The sequence below is a fragment of the Rhyacophila brunnea genome, unplaced genomic scaffold (genome assembly GCF_057557595.1).
Source record: "Rhyacophila brunnea isolate RB1 unplaced genomic scaffold, BYU_Rbru_1.0 scaffold_125, whole genome shotgun sequence".
In the NCBI taxonomy this organism is placed as follows: Eukaryota; Metazoa; Arthropoda; class Insecta; order Trichoptera; family Rhyacophilidae; genus Rhyacophila; species Rhyacophila brunnea.
This window is the reverse complement of record NW_028232780.1, coordinates 407,188-419,292: the sequence shown is the minus strand read 5'-3', so window position 1 is coordinate 419,292 and position 12,105 is coordinate 407,188. Positions and strand designations below refer to the sequence as shown.

At 23.7% G+C, this 12,105-nt stretch overlaps 1 pseudogene; it reads right to left on the bottom strand.

Moving 5' to 3' along the window:
- Positions 1–11,399: 11,399 nt before the first annotated feature.
- Positions 11,400–11,900, bottom strand: LOC147077584 (uncharacterized; annotated as a pseudogene).
- Positions 11,901–12,105: the final 205 nt, after the last annotated feature.

The following is a 12,105-nucleotide window of genomic DNA, read 5'->3' as shown; positions in this document are numbered from 1 at the left end:
TTATGTAAGAAAAAAGACAATAAATCTATGAAAAGCTATTTAAGAAACATAAAAACTTTCTAGACATTGGTAAATAGCTATAAATATTACATTAATAAAAAATATGGTCTATTTAAACTAAAATATTTTAAAAAATGTTGCACAGCAGTTATACTACATATAGCTTACAACAATATTTTATGCAAGATAAAGTACAGTATAAAAAAAGGTATATTATATGTTTTCTTGCTTTCATTAAATATATTAAATACCCAAGTAGCATATAATTGCTATATTGTATATCTTACCTATAGCATAACGATATACAACTACCGCAATATAAAAATGGGATTTTAAATGGATTAAAGCAGATTAATAATGAGACAGGATAATGATTATATATTTATATTAACTATAACTCCAGTTTTTGATTTTTGAATACATGCTACGTTTATGTTTTAATAAAGTCGAATTTACATACAAATTATTATATTTGTCAAAAAAAAATTCATGTAGTCATACAAAAAATCCTCTAATTTACTGCAAAATGAATTTTAAAGTGAATGTAAATAATAGACTAATATCTAATGATTATTTAATTTATTTTTTTTGCTTATTAAAGTAAGACATAGTTTTATAAATAAAATCACATACTTTTTACATAATTTCAGCTCTTTAATCAATAATATATAAAAAATTTGCAATGAAAATATAATTGTATTTTCAGATACAATAAATTTTAGAAATACTGTATTTATATTTTCTGGATCAATATAATTTTACAAAAATTAAAAATACTAGATGTAATATCAAATTTATATTTTATTTAAGAGATCTGTATATTTACTAAATATATACATAATTACAAACTATATATTATCGGTTTAAACAAACAAAAAATTGATTTGTATTTATGTGATCTATATAAAATCCAATAAATGTCAATTCATATAATTTAGAAATTAGATTTTTTGTAAAAAAAAATAAGGATAAAAAATCTTAAAATTTAAAAAAATTCATATTTATTATTTTTAAGACTATTTTACTTACGCTGTAAATATCTATTTTTTCTATGAAAAATCTTTATAAATTGTAATAGAATTCTATGTTTACAACAACGTTTATAATCTTATCAATCTTGAATTATTCTATAATATTTAGGAATTCAAATGCATATATCATAAATTTTATTACGATCAAAATTATTATCCGCGAATTTTTTAGAATAAACTCTGATTTTTATATAAATAAATTTCCTTTTGATGCAATCTTTTGTGATAATAACTCTGATATAATCATTGATGATTTAGTATCTTTTTTTACTTTTTGACTAAAATTAAAGCATATTATTTTTAATTTTTTGGATATTGAGTGCCTTCAGTTATAATTAAATAATAAAAAGTTTAAGCCAAAAGCTGAATTTAAAATCAAAGCATAAAACTGCGTTTCATAGAGTATTTACGAGTTAACATTCAAAATTCCTCTTTTTTGTTTTAAGCTGTCATTAAATTTCTTGATACGATAAAAAAATGAAAATCCATTAAATACTGTAAATATTCCCATTCTTAGTAATTTATATTTTTATGATATATTCCGACAAAGAACTAAGATCAATATAATTCTTCTATAGTAAAAGCGTGCCGTATGTATTACGCGCGCTTGTGTCTTGATAATTTTTTTTGTAATATCATTTGATTAAAACATGTATCAAAACATTATCACATAGCGGCTTTGTAAGGGATAATGCTTTTATAAAAGAATTTCAAGATATTGGATTTTTTGACTTAAATTGACAAAAAAAATGAGCATAAGTCTCTGTTATCTTCTAAAGATTTTGCAGCTGCTATTTAAATATGTATCTTGCATATTAATGTCACGATTAATATAAATATATATTATATAAAAATTTGGTTTGTATTCATCTTTCATTGGCAGTTTAATTATTATATTTATCCTTAAAGATTCTTGGTTATCAAGAATACGCTGGAACATTGCTATAGATTTTAATGATGATTTTTTTTCTCGATTTTTTACAAGGTTTTAATATTTTAAATTTTTTTCATGAATCTATAACCGTAAAGAAAATAGAATCAAAAATTAATTTTAAATGTGTTCCTAAAATATAGTTTTTATATTGCAAATTTTGGGCGAAAAAATTAATAATGCAAAATGAATTTTAAATTTAATTAAAGTGAAAAAAAATTTATATAAACATTTGAAAGACAATGAACTAAAAAATTAACCCTAAAATATACACTTTCAATATTTTTATACAGAGTCACGAATGTGCTTGGTTTAACGCAATAGATAATTTTTCTTTAAGCATAGTGATTTAAGTTTAGTTTTTATATTTTTATATGATAAGGATATAATAATGGATTTATAGGTTTGAAATTTGATGTAAAATGTAAATTTTATATTTACTTGATTTTATTACATATATTAGTTGTTTTTTTGCTTGTACTATGGCTTTATGCATTTATATTCATTTTATGTTATGGTAAATTTAAAAAAACGGTGAGAATTATTCTGAACATACACTATAATTCTAAATAAAAATCTTATAAAAGATGCATTAACATTCATTTGGATGTAAAGAATATCTAAAACTGTCTTAGCGATATCTTTTGAAATATTACGGCATGCTCGCATATATTCTGGGTTATTTTTATTTATGCGTAATTTGATTGTAAACTATTAATTAAAGTTAAAGCAAAACTTAGAATATCTCCATAAAACAGAATTTACAGTTTCTTCATTTCATCTCATAATTTTTACAATCTTACTTGATAAATCATGATTCCAGAGGACTTTATTGTCCAGTTGTCATACTCTATCCTATTATTTGTGTGTATTGTATGTTTTTTATTATCTATTTATATATAATCTACAATTTATGGTATTTCATACTTCTTTATTCTAAGTTTATGATATACTACAATATTTGAGTTCGAGATTTGTGAATCAGATTGATTTAAATTGCTAATTGATAGTGTTTCCATGGCGTCGCTTACGAAAATCGTCAGAAAACCTATATAAGCTATCATATTTCTAATAGTTATATCAAATTTTTCTTCTTATCGCACGCTAAAATTTCTACTTGATCATTTGATGATTTTTAACCATTTTATATTTTTGCCTTACTTTTATTTGTTTATATTCGTCTAAAAATTACCTCTTAAACCGTGTTTATTTTCATTGTTATGTTTTTTTAAGTTTAATTTCTCTAACATATAGTGTATGTATCTTACACGTTTGTTTCAGCTTCGAGTTTAGTAAAAGCTAAGTATCTATCTAAAATGGCTTGCCAGATGGTCAACTGTTTTATATATTTCCCCGCAGAGTGACATTTTTCTAAAGAACATATTCTAATGTGGCATGAAAAGGAATTTTTCTTGTTCTTATACCACGATGAAATAAAATGATGCTACTTTAAAGATGTACTTCGTTTATAATGATATTAATAGCATACGACAGGGTTTTTGTTAAGTTTATTGATATTATTTATACACATACAACCTTCTTTATGATTTAAATCATTATATTCTTTGGTTTTTTGTTTAAGTTGTATTTGGTTATGCGTATATTTATTGTTGATAATAGGCGTGTTTTATTTTCCTCATATATTTTCTATGGCTGTTCTTTTATGTGATATCAAGTCTTCAGTGGTACATTTATAATTTGGCAGTAAAAACATTTTTCCTTATAATACATTACCCGATAGACTTATCCCATTTTCTTCTATAATAAATATTATTATTTTTTAAATGCTGGTTGTAAGAGATTGAATCTTATAATAAAACCTAGCTTTTCTAGTTAAATCTATATCAAACGTTTTTGGTTCTGATCAAAGAAAGTGATGTATAATATTTTTACATTTTTGCGTGTTTGTTAAATTATTTGAATTTTTTTTGCTGCTTAGATTGGTTTCAATAGATTTGAAATGTTTGATATGATTTTATGCCAGATTTTGGCAAATTTTATATCTTTTATAGCAGTTTTACTTTTATAAAATCGACCGTGGTATAATTATCCATTGTTTTATTGTATATGATTCACATATATTTTATATGAAATAAATATATTTATGTATGTATGGAAATTTTTTACTAAAATAATTGTTATAAAATTCCGAAAATTTGTTTTTTGTCCATTTAAGATAAATGATGTTTGTGTTTGCTATAACATCATTAAATCGATGTTCTTTATTTCAAACTTAAAGGATTACCCTTAGAATTACTTTCGACGTAAAAAATAAATTCAATTTTTTTCGTATATTTTAATTTTTAAGTTCATAAAATAATTTTTTTATAATTCTTTTTGATATTTATCAATTTGGCTAGAGTCGAATAACAAGAATTATGTTCTAAATAACATGATATGAATTTTTTTTTAATGGTAAAAGCACAATAATACAGATTTGTTTTATATAAAATTTGTTAAAATTCATATGACAAATCTTTAAAATACATATTTGGATGTCTTATAACACCCTTTTATTAGATAAAGAAAATTTGTAAAATCGAAATTTCCAGTTTTTGTAATCCTTATGGTTTGTGATCTCAGTAAGGTCTTTCGTTTATAACTAAATATTTTTTTTGTAGTATTAAATACTGAAAAATATTCTAGTATTTTTTTATTAGTGTAAAAAAATTAGAGTAATATTATTCATTTTTCTATATTAATGGTTTATATGTGGAGAATAAGTTTTCTCTTGTTTTCTATGTAACAAAAAAATCATTAAAATCAAGCTTTTCATATTTAGGGCACAGTTCTAATTATGTAATAAAACTCCACGGTTTTTACTTTATGATCACTTGTATCATATCTATTATTAGTTCACCTTTTCTTATTTTTTTAAAATAAATCAAATTCTCATTCATCTACAAAGTTTGTGATAATATTATTGTTTATGTGTTTGTAACATTGGCATATTTTATGCTAAAAAATTATAATTTGATACTATTAATCTGATTAAAACCCGAATATTTGCGTTAAAAGATCCTTTTATTTTAAATAATTGACGCAGTTTTTATTTTTTTTTCACATTTAGGCAAAAATCTAATGCGTATCATTAAATAGATGTCATATATTTGTGATAAAAACATGCATATATTTACTTAGAAGTCAAAATGAAAATATTCGTCCTTTTAGAACAATACCTTGTATTGAAACAGCACGAGTAGTTATCTAGTGAATTTCTTACGTAAAAAAAGCTAAAGATAATATATTAATATTTTTTTATTGGAATTTTTTGCCAAATATAAGACTAATAACAGAAATTTTTGTGTATTTGAACATTTCAGTTTGTACTTATTCAGTTTTTTTACATATTTTCTTTATAAGATAAAAGTAAACTTTTTTACAATGTATGATCAGTCTTTTATTTTAAAAAACAAGTCAAAAAGTGTTCCTATATGATATTTATGTCTTTAAGCTATGCCTACCATAGTATATTGATAATAAATAGGCTTAATTTAGGTGAAATTTCGTATTATGATTTGCTGTATTCTGTTAATTCAATTATCACGCAATATTACCAAAAGAATGCATTGATTTTATTTCATATACCCATACAATGTTTCTGCAAGATATTATAATATTTCCGATGTTTCAGTTGAGTAATTAAGCAGTCAAAATATAATTTTAAATATGGAAGGTTACAAGCACTTCTTTGTCAAATAATGTCTAGATAAATCCCAAAACAGTTTTTATAGAATGCCACCGTATTCGTATGAAGTACAGCAAACACTGTCAGGCATATGCATTTCAAGACTTCAGGTTCCAAAAAAAACAGATCATTGTGGCGCTGAATATACTAAAATATTTTTTAGTCGAGGTGGATGTAGATATAGTTTATTTTTGTATGATTTATGGGTTTAAATAGGGGTGGAACGATTAAAATTTTCAGATGAAAAGGATTGGCATTTTTATGGTAATTCTAATGATTAAAAAAATGCTTCTTTATGTTAAATTGTGTATCAATGGCTATAAAAGAGCTCATATTATTTATACTGAATATTTTTTTGATAAGATATAATTGATTTTCTATATTAAATATATGAATAACAACTGATATAATCTATAGAATAATATAATTGCAATATTTGCATAACTGATTCGCTTTTTTGCGTATATAGAGTAAATCTTATAGGCTTAATTTTTTTTTATTTGACTATGAGCATTTATTGATCTAATTCAATATTTTCTTTATGCATGAAAACACATATTCTTTGTTTTTTATATTTCTTTTGTTAACTTTTTTATATAATATAGATATTTTTGAGCATAAAAATCATTACCTCAGTATACCATTAGAAATTCACTTCCTAAATGATCAGATATTGAGACGTATATAATACTATGCAGTATAATTTTTAGGAAATGGAAAGAATATGTGTAGATTCATACCAAATCGCACGAAATTAGGTCATATTGTTATATTTTTTTTTATTGTTAGATTCTGTGGTCTTTTTTGTAACAACAGCTTTTATTATATATGATTTTTTAAAATACTGGTATATAAAAGTATCTTGGATGCTTTATAAAAATGACAAGAGTAGAAAAATGTTTTTCATTTTAAAAAGAAGAATTCGAATATTGCCATGATCATAACGAGATATAATGTGATTAAAAAATTACAACTGTCATATATTAAGATGTCGGAAGGCCATTTGATAAGGAAACATACGCCCGAAAAAAAGATCGTGATAAAAACTTTTAGTTATAAGTCTGGGATTAGGTCAAAGTATTGAAATAAGTTGAAGTCTAAAGATTTTAAATCAAATATGTTTCAATCAATACTCTTAAGTTTTTCTTGAACCTGAATATAGAGCTATAATCGCGTTTGTCTATAAAAAATGGTATAATATATGTTGGAAAAAAAATTATAAATATCCAGAAGAATTTGAGAACGGAAAATTTTTACTATACCAGGCCTTAAAAATTTGAAAAAATAATTTAGGCAATCGAAATATATATCAAAACTCAAATTTTTCGTATTAATAAATTTTGAATATAATGATATTGATATTATTTTTTGTATATTTTTCAAAAAAGTAGATTAGAATAAATTGACAAATAATAAAAAAATAATTTTTTAGGCTTACATGTTTTAATACGTAAAAATTATTTAAGTTCAGAACAAAAAAATTTAAAGAATTTATAAATTTAAATTGTGTTATTCAAAATTAAATTTAAATCTGAAAGTATGAACAATCTATTTTAATAGCAATTTATTTTTTCGGAGCTGTTAATTTGCATTTATGTAGCTTCTTACTTTTATTATCTTATTGATTGGTTTAGAAAATTTAAATATTTTTTTATGCTAATATTTATCTTTCGACTTATCAATTATACATATAAATAAATAAAACCGAACTTTAATATTATTAATATATATATTTAAGGCACGTTATTTTTCATGTACAAAGTTCAGAGTATAAATATATATGAGAAATAAAGTTCAAGCTCTATATAGATTTTATGGGCAAAAAGATCTTTTTTATGCGACTGGCAATTTCTTTACTTGTTTTTAAATGCCAATACATGACTTTCTTGATGGATTGAGGGACACGATAATATAGCATAAAAAAATGAAATTTCTTGAAATAAATATAATAATAAAAATAATATTATTCAATGATCTTTATTTAGAAATTTAAAATTAAAATTATAATATTATTTTTTCTCTTGGACTTTTGTAAATACAGACAGGCTACTTTCTTATTACATGTCTTATGAATTTGCAATTAAAGTGTTATGATATGATTATATATTATAATAATATTACATAGTTTTATATCTGTATTATAAAAACTCAACTATTATAATTTTTTTTGCAATTATTGATGTTGAAGAACAGAAATTTCGAAATACTCACTATTTTTATGTAATTTATCTGAAACCCCTAAAATGTTACAAATAAGACAGTATAATTCTAAATTTAAATGGTGATTCGATTTTATATGGTAACATTAAAAGAATGCATCTAAAATATGTGATTTATGACAGCTATCTTCTAATAAAAGTTAGACTCTTAAAGAGAATAAGACAATGTAAAAATTTAAAAGCATCGTTGATCAAGTGATTTATGTTATTCCTGATTTTGCATATTTTTATTCTTAAAACTTATGCTTCAGACGAATTTATTGAGTTTTCAAAATATGAAAAATTATGCATCGACTCTGAAGCTTTCCAGACATTTCCCATAGAAATTATTGAAGTCAATCCATTAAAAAGAAACGCTAATTTTGCGTATACTATATATAAGAGTGATGAAGTTGATGAAAAGTATGATTATTCATAATGAAAAGAATGGAGCATGTATGAATTGTCCAATAGAACATTGTACGTGTAAAAGTATTAAAAGGATTATTCCACTTATAGATAAAAGGCGATATGTTATATTTGTAGATATCGTAAAAAAAGGTGATATGCAGGAACTTGAGATTTGTTTAGAGAATGTTGAAAAAAATGCAAACATCAACAAAACAATAAAGATGTTTCGCTTGATTCTGTCGTTATGCAAACAACAGATGAAGCTGTAATGTCGGAGGATGGTATAGATAAGTATTCGCATTTGTGTGTTGCACGATTTTTGAATAGAAAAAAATATATATAACTGCTATTCTAAATTTTATAATAAAAAGGATGAATTTAAAGAGTAATAAATTTTAGATTAACCGTTTTATGATCAAAATTTATTTACAAATCGCTCTAACGTTACTTTACAGCCGTTTTAAGCCATGACTGAATTATATTTGTGTTTTTTACGGTTTTTTTTATAAATATTAAAACTTTTTATAAATTTTGATATTTTATATTCGCATAAAATAATGTGATATAGTTTTTTAAAAGTTTAGGTTGTAATAATTAAATAAACGGATGTAAAGATGTGAAAAAGTAACGAATACGTAAATTTTAACCATATGTAAAATCGAAACAATATAAAATTTATTGAAATACAAAAATAGTACAAACTTTATATTTTGTCTAATATTTCTGTTATTTTTATGTTAAAATAAGATATTTTCAAGATAAAGTATCATAAAAGATATAACCAATAAATTTAATTATTAAGGCGTCTATATTTATAGCTTCAGTACTATTAGTTATACTCTAATGCTATAAATATTTTTTTTTTGCATAAAATTCGCGAAATTGAGCTATGAAATAGATGCTTAGATATAGGCACTGTTTCCTAAGGTAATAAAGCTTTTTTTCTTACATAATCAGATGTTTTTGATATCTATAGTACATTGATATAATATTTATCTGATGCAAAAATCAATATAGTTTTTAAAAGTGTAATTATTACTCATAATACCATATACAATCAATAAAATAATGGTAGTATATATAGCTATCCAAAATACAAACTATTATACATAAAAAATCGATTTATATTTTTTTTATAAATTCAATATCATAAATCATTGTCTGTCTAAACTTAACTACAAGTGTTTATGTAAATATTCATTATGTTTTTTTTCTTAGTTATTTGATACATAAATCAAATACGCATGTTTATGTAACTATTTAAGACTGTTTTAATGTAATTTATTTGAAAAGTGCAAAACTTTTTATGCTTATCTGCATTATATGGTATAATTTAGCAATATATAAATAATATTGACATATATTATAAAACAGTTATAGATTTTTATGCGTGAATTATGTTTATATACGATTAGTTGAGATGTTTTTATATCAAATATAATTGTTATTTTAATTAAAAATTTAATTTCCTCTTTTTATTATTCCAGATACTTTTAAATGTTAAACTAGTCATCCAATGATCTTTTTAATACTTAAATCGGGTTACCATCACTGCGTTTTTGGTAATTTTTTTAACATTGGCTTTGTTTGTTTGGAATTTGCAGCATTTATTGTATTCTATCTATTATGGTAGCCCATCAGTGTATGTTTATTGTTCGAAACCTTTATGGATGTTTAAATGATGTCATAAATTTTTTCTGTATATATTGATTCTAGGTAGAGTAAATTACTAGTTTATAAACAATCATGCCCATTAAATATGGTAAATAGTTTTTTTTGTTTGATATAGAATTCAAGTGATATTTGCATCACTAAATCAAGGAATAGTTGAATTTTATGGCTTTTTTAATCAATGCATTCGACGTTAATAAAAAAGGTTTTTATTGTGGTATTTTTTTTTATAAAAAAAAATGTGGATGCTCGCACTAATTATATCTTTGATAGCGTTAAACCCTTTTTTATACCATTGGAAATCGTACGCCAACATTATATTCCATTTTAATTAATACATTATTAAGCAGAGGCAGGAATTAAAAAATCGGAAATTATATTTTCTAGAATAAATTTGACTTCGCGCAGAAATAATATCAAATTAAAAAAAATGTATTATTTCTGCAATGAAAATTACAAATTTATCTATTAATTGATTTCTAAATTACATACATTATTTTTTTTACTTAGAAAATTTGTCATTACTCTGTAATCAATAACTATCAATAGATGCTGAATCATGCGAAATAAAATATGATTGAGTAAAAGTATTGAATTGATGCGATTTATAAGAAGAATACATAATGATAAAATTGCAAAGATAATAAGTTTTAAAAAGGATTTTATAAATATTTTTTAATGAGCAACTTGATTTTTTTTATGTTGTAAAGATGCGAAAAATTATCAAATATTAAATAATCTATGAATTAAAATAATGTCAAGAGTACCAAATACACTTTACAGAAATTAAATTATCTTTATGATGAAGAAATATTATCGATATCTTTGTATATAGAATCTTGCTTATTCTACTAAATTTTCACACAAATATTACAATTATATAAGTATTTTTTATTTATGGAGTATATTTATAGTCGTAATTTTAATATTTGTTCTCAGGCACAGCTTGCTTGCTTCTCTGTGCGCACAGCGTATTTATACTTTCGGCTATCTTCTCCTCTCCGAAGTCTTCTTCAATACCCCTCCTCTTTCGAAACCTATTAATTCAAGGGTTTTTCTCAATCCCAATGTTTGAATATATGCCTAACCCTGGTTCGTGAGATCTAGTTCTTTCAGGTACCTTCTATGATATCGTGTCACCACACCGTCCCATCTTATAACATTACCAAATATATTAAAAAGAAATATTTATAATACTTATATCTGTCTCGAGAGAAGAAGATGCATCGAGGAAGATTGTAAAGATGATTAGGTAGAAAGAAAAGCACCAAGTCTGTTCATTCTATGGAGAAATCTAAAGTTTTGTATAAACGACTAAAAAAATCAAATAAACCCATGAATAAAAATATAATATCTTAAAAATGTATTTACAAAATACTCGTGTTTAAGTAAAAATTGGCTATAAATTCAAACATTTTGTCAGCGAATTAAGGTGAATATTTTTCAGATCAAAGATTTAATATAAAATTTCAATTAAATTCCCCACATTTAGTAACTTGAATTTTTTGTTTTGGTTTTCCATCGTTAGATCCCATAGTTTCGACTTTTTTAACAACATCCATTCCTTCAATAACTTTTCCGAATACAACATGCTTTCCATCCAACCAACTGCATTCAGTAAACGTAATAAAAAATTGGGATCCATTAGTGTTTGGTCCAGAATTGGCCATTGAGAGCATTCCCGGCTCAGAATGTTTCAAGATGAAATTTTCATCAGGAAATTTATTTTTACTAAAGCCTCTTCCTCCTGTTCCATTTTGGGCAGTAAAATCGCCTCCTTGCATCATGAAGCCAGGAATTACTCGATGAAATATACTTTGGTTAAATCCGTTCTTTGGACTTTCTTGTTTGCAAAGCTCAAAGAAGTTTTCGCTGGTGATTGGACAAACATCAAATCTTAGTTGTATAACGATCTTTCCTAATGGTTTGTCATTCGCTGAAATTTCCATGAATACTTTCTTGTTTGTCATTTTCTTGAGGGTATGAAAAGTATTTAATTAAAAGAAACTATATTTTTGGATTTTGAATGATACTATTGATTAAATTCATGAAATTTAGATTATTTATTAGAATCCTTCTGGATATATTTAATTTACAAAAGACATAATTTCTTTTCTTAACGATTTTAAAGATTGATCTGCTCAATTAAGTTTGTTATTTTAGATTAGAATTTGA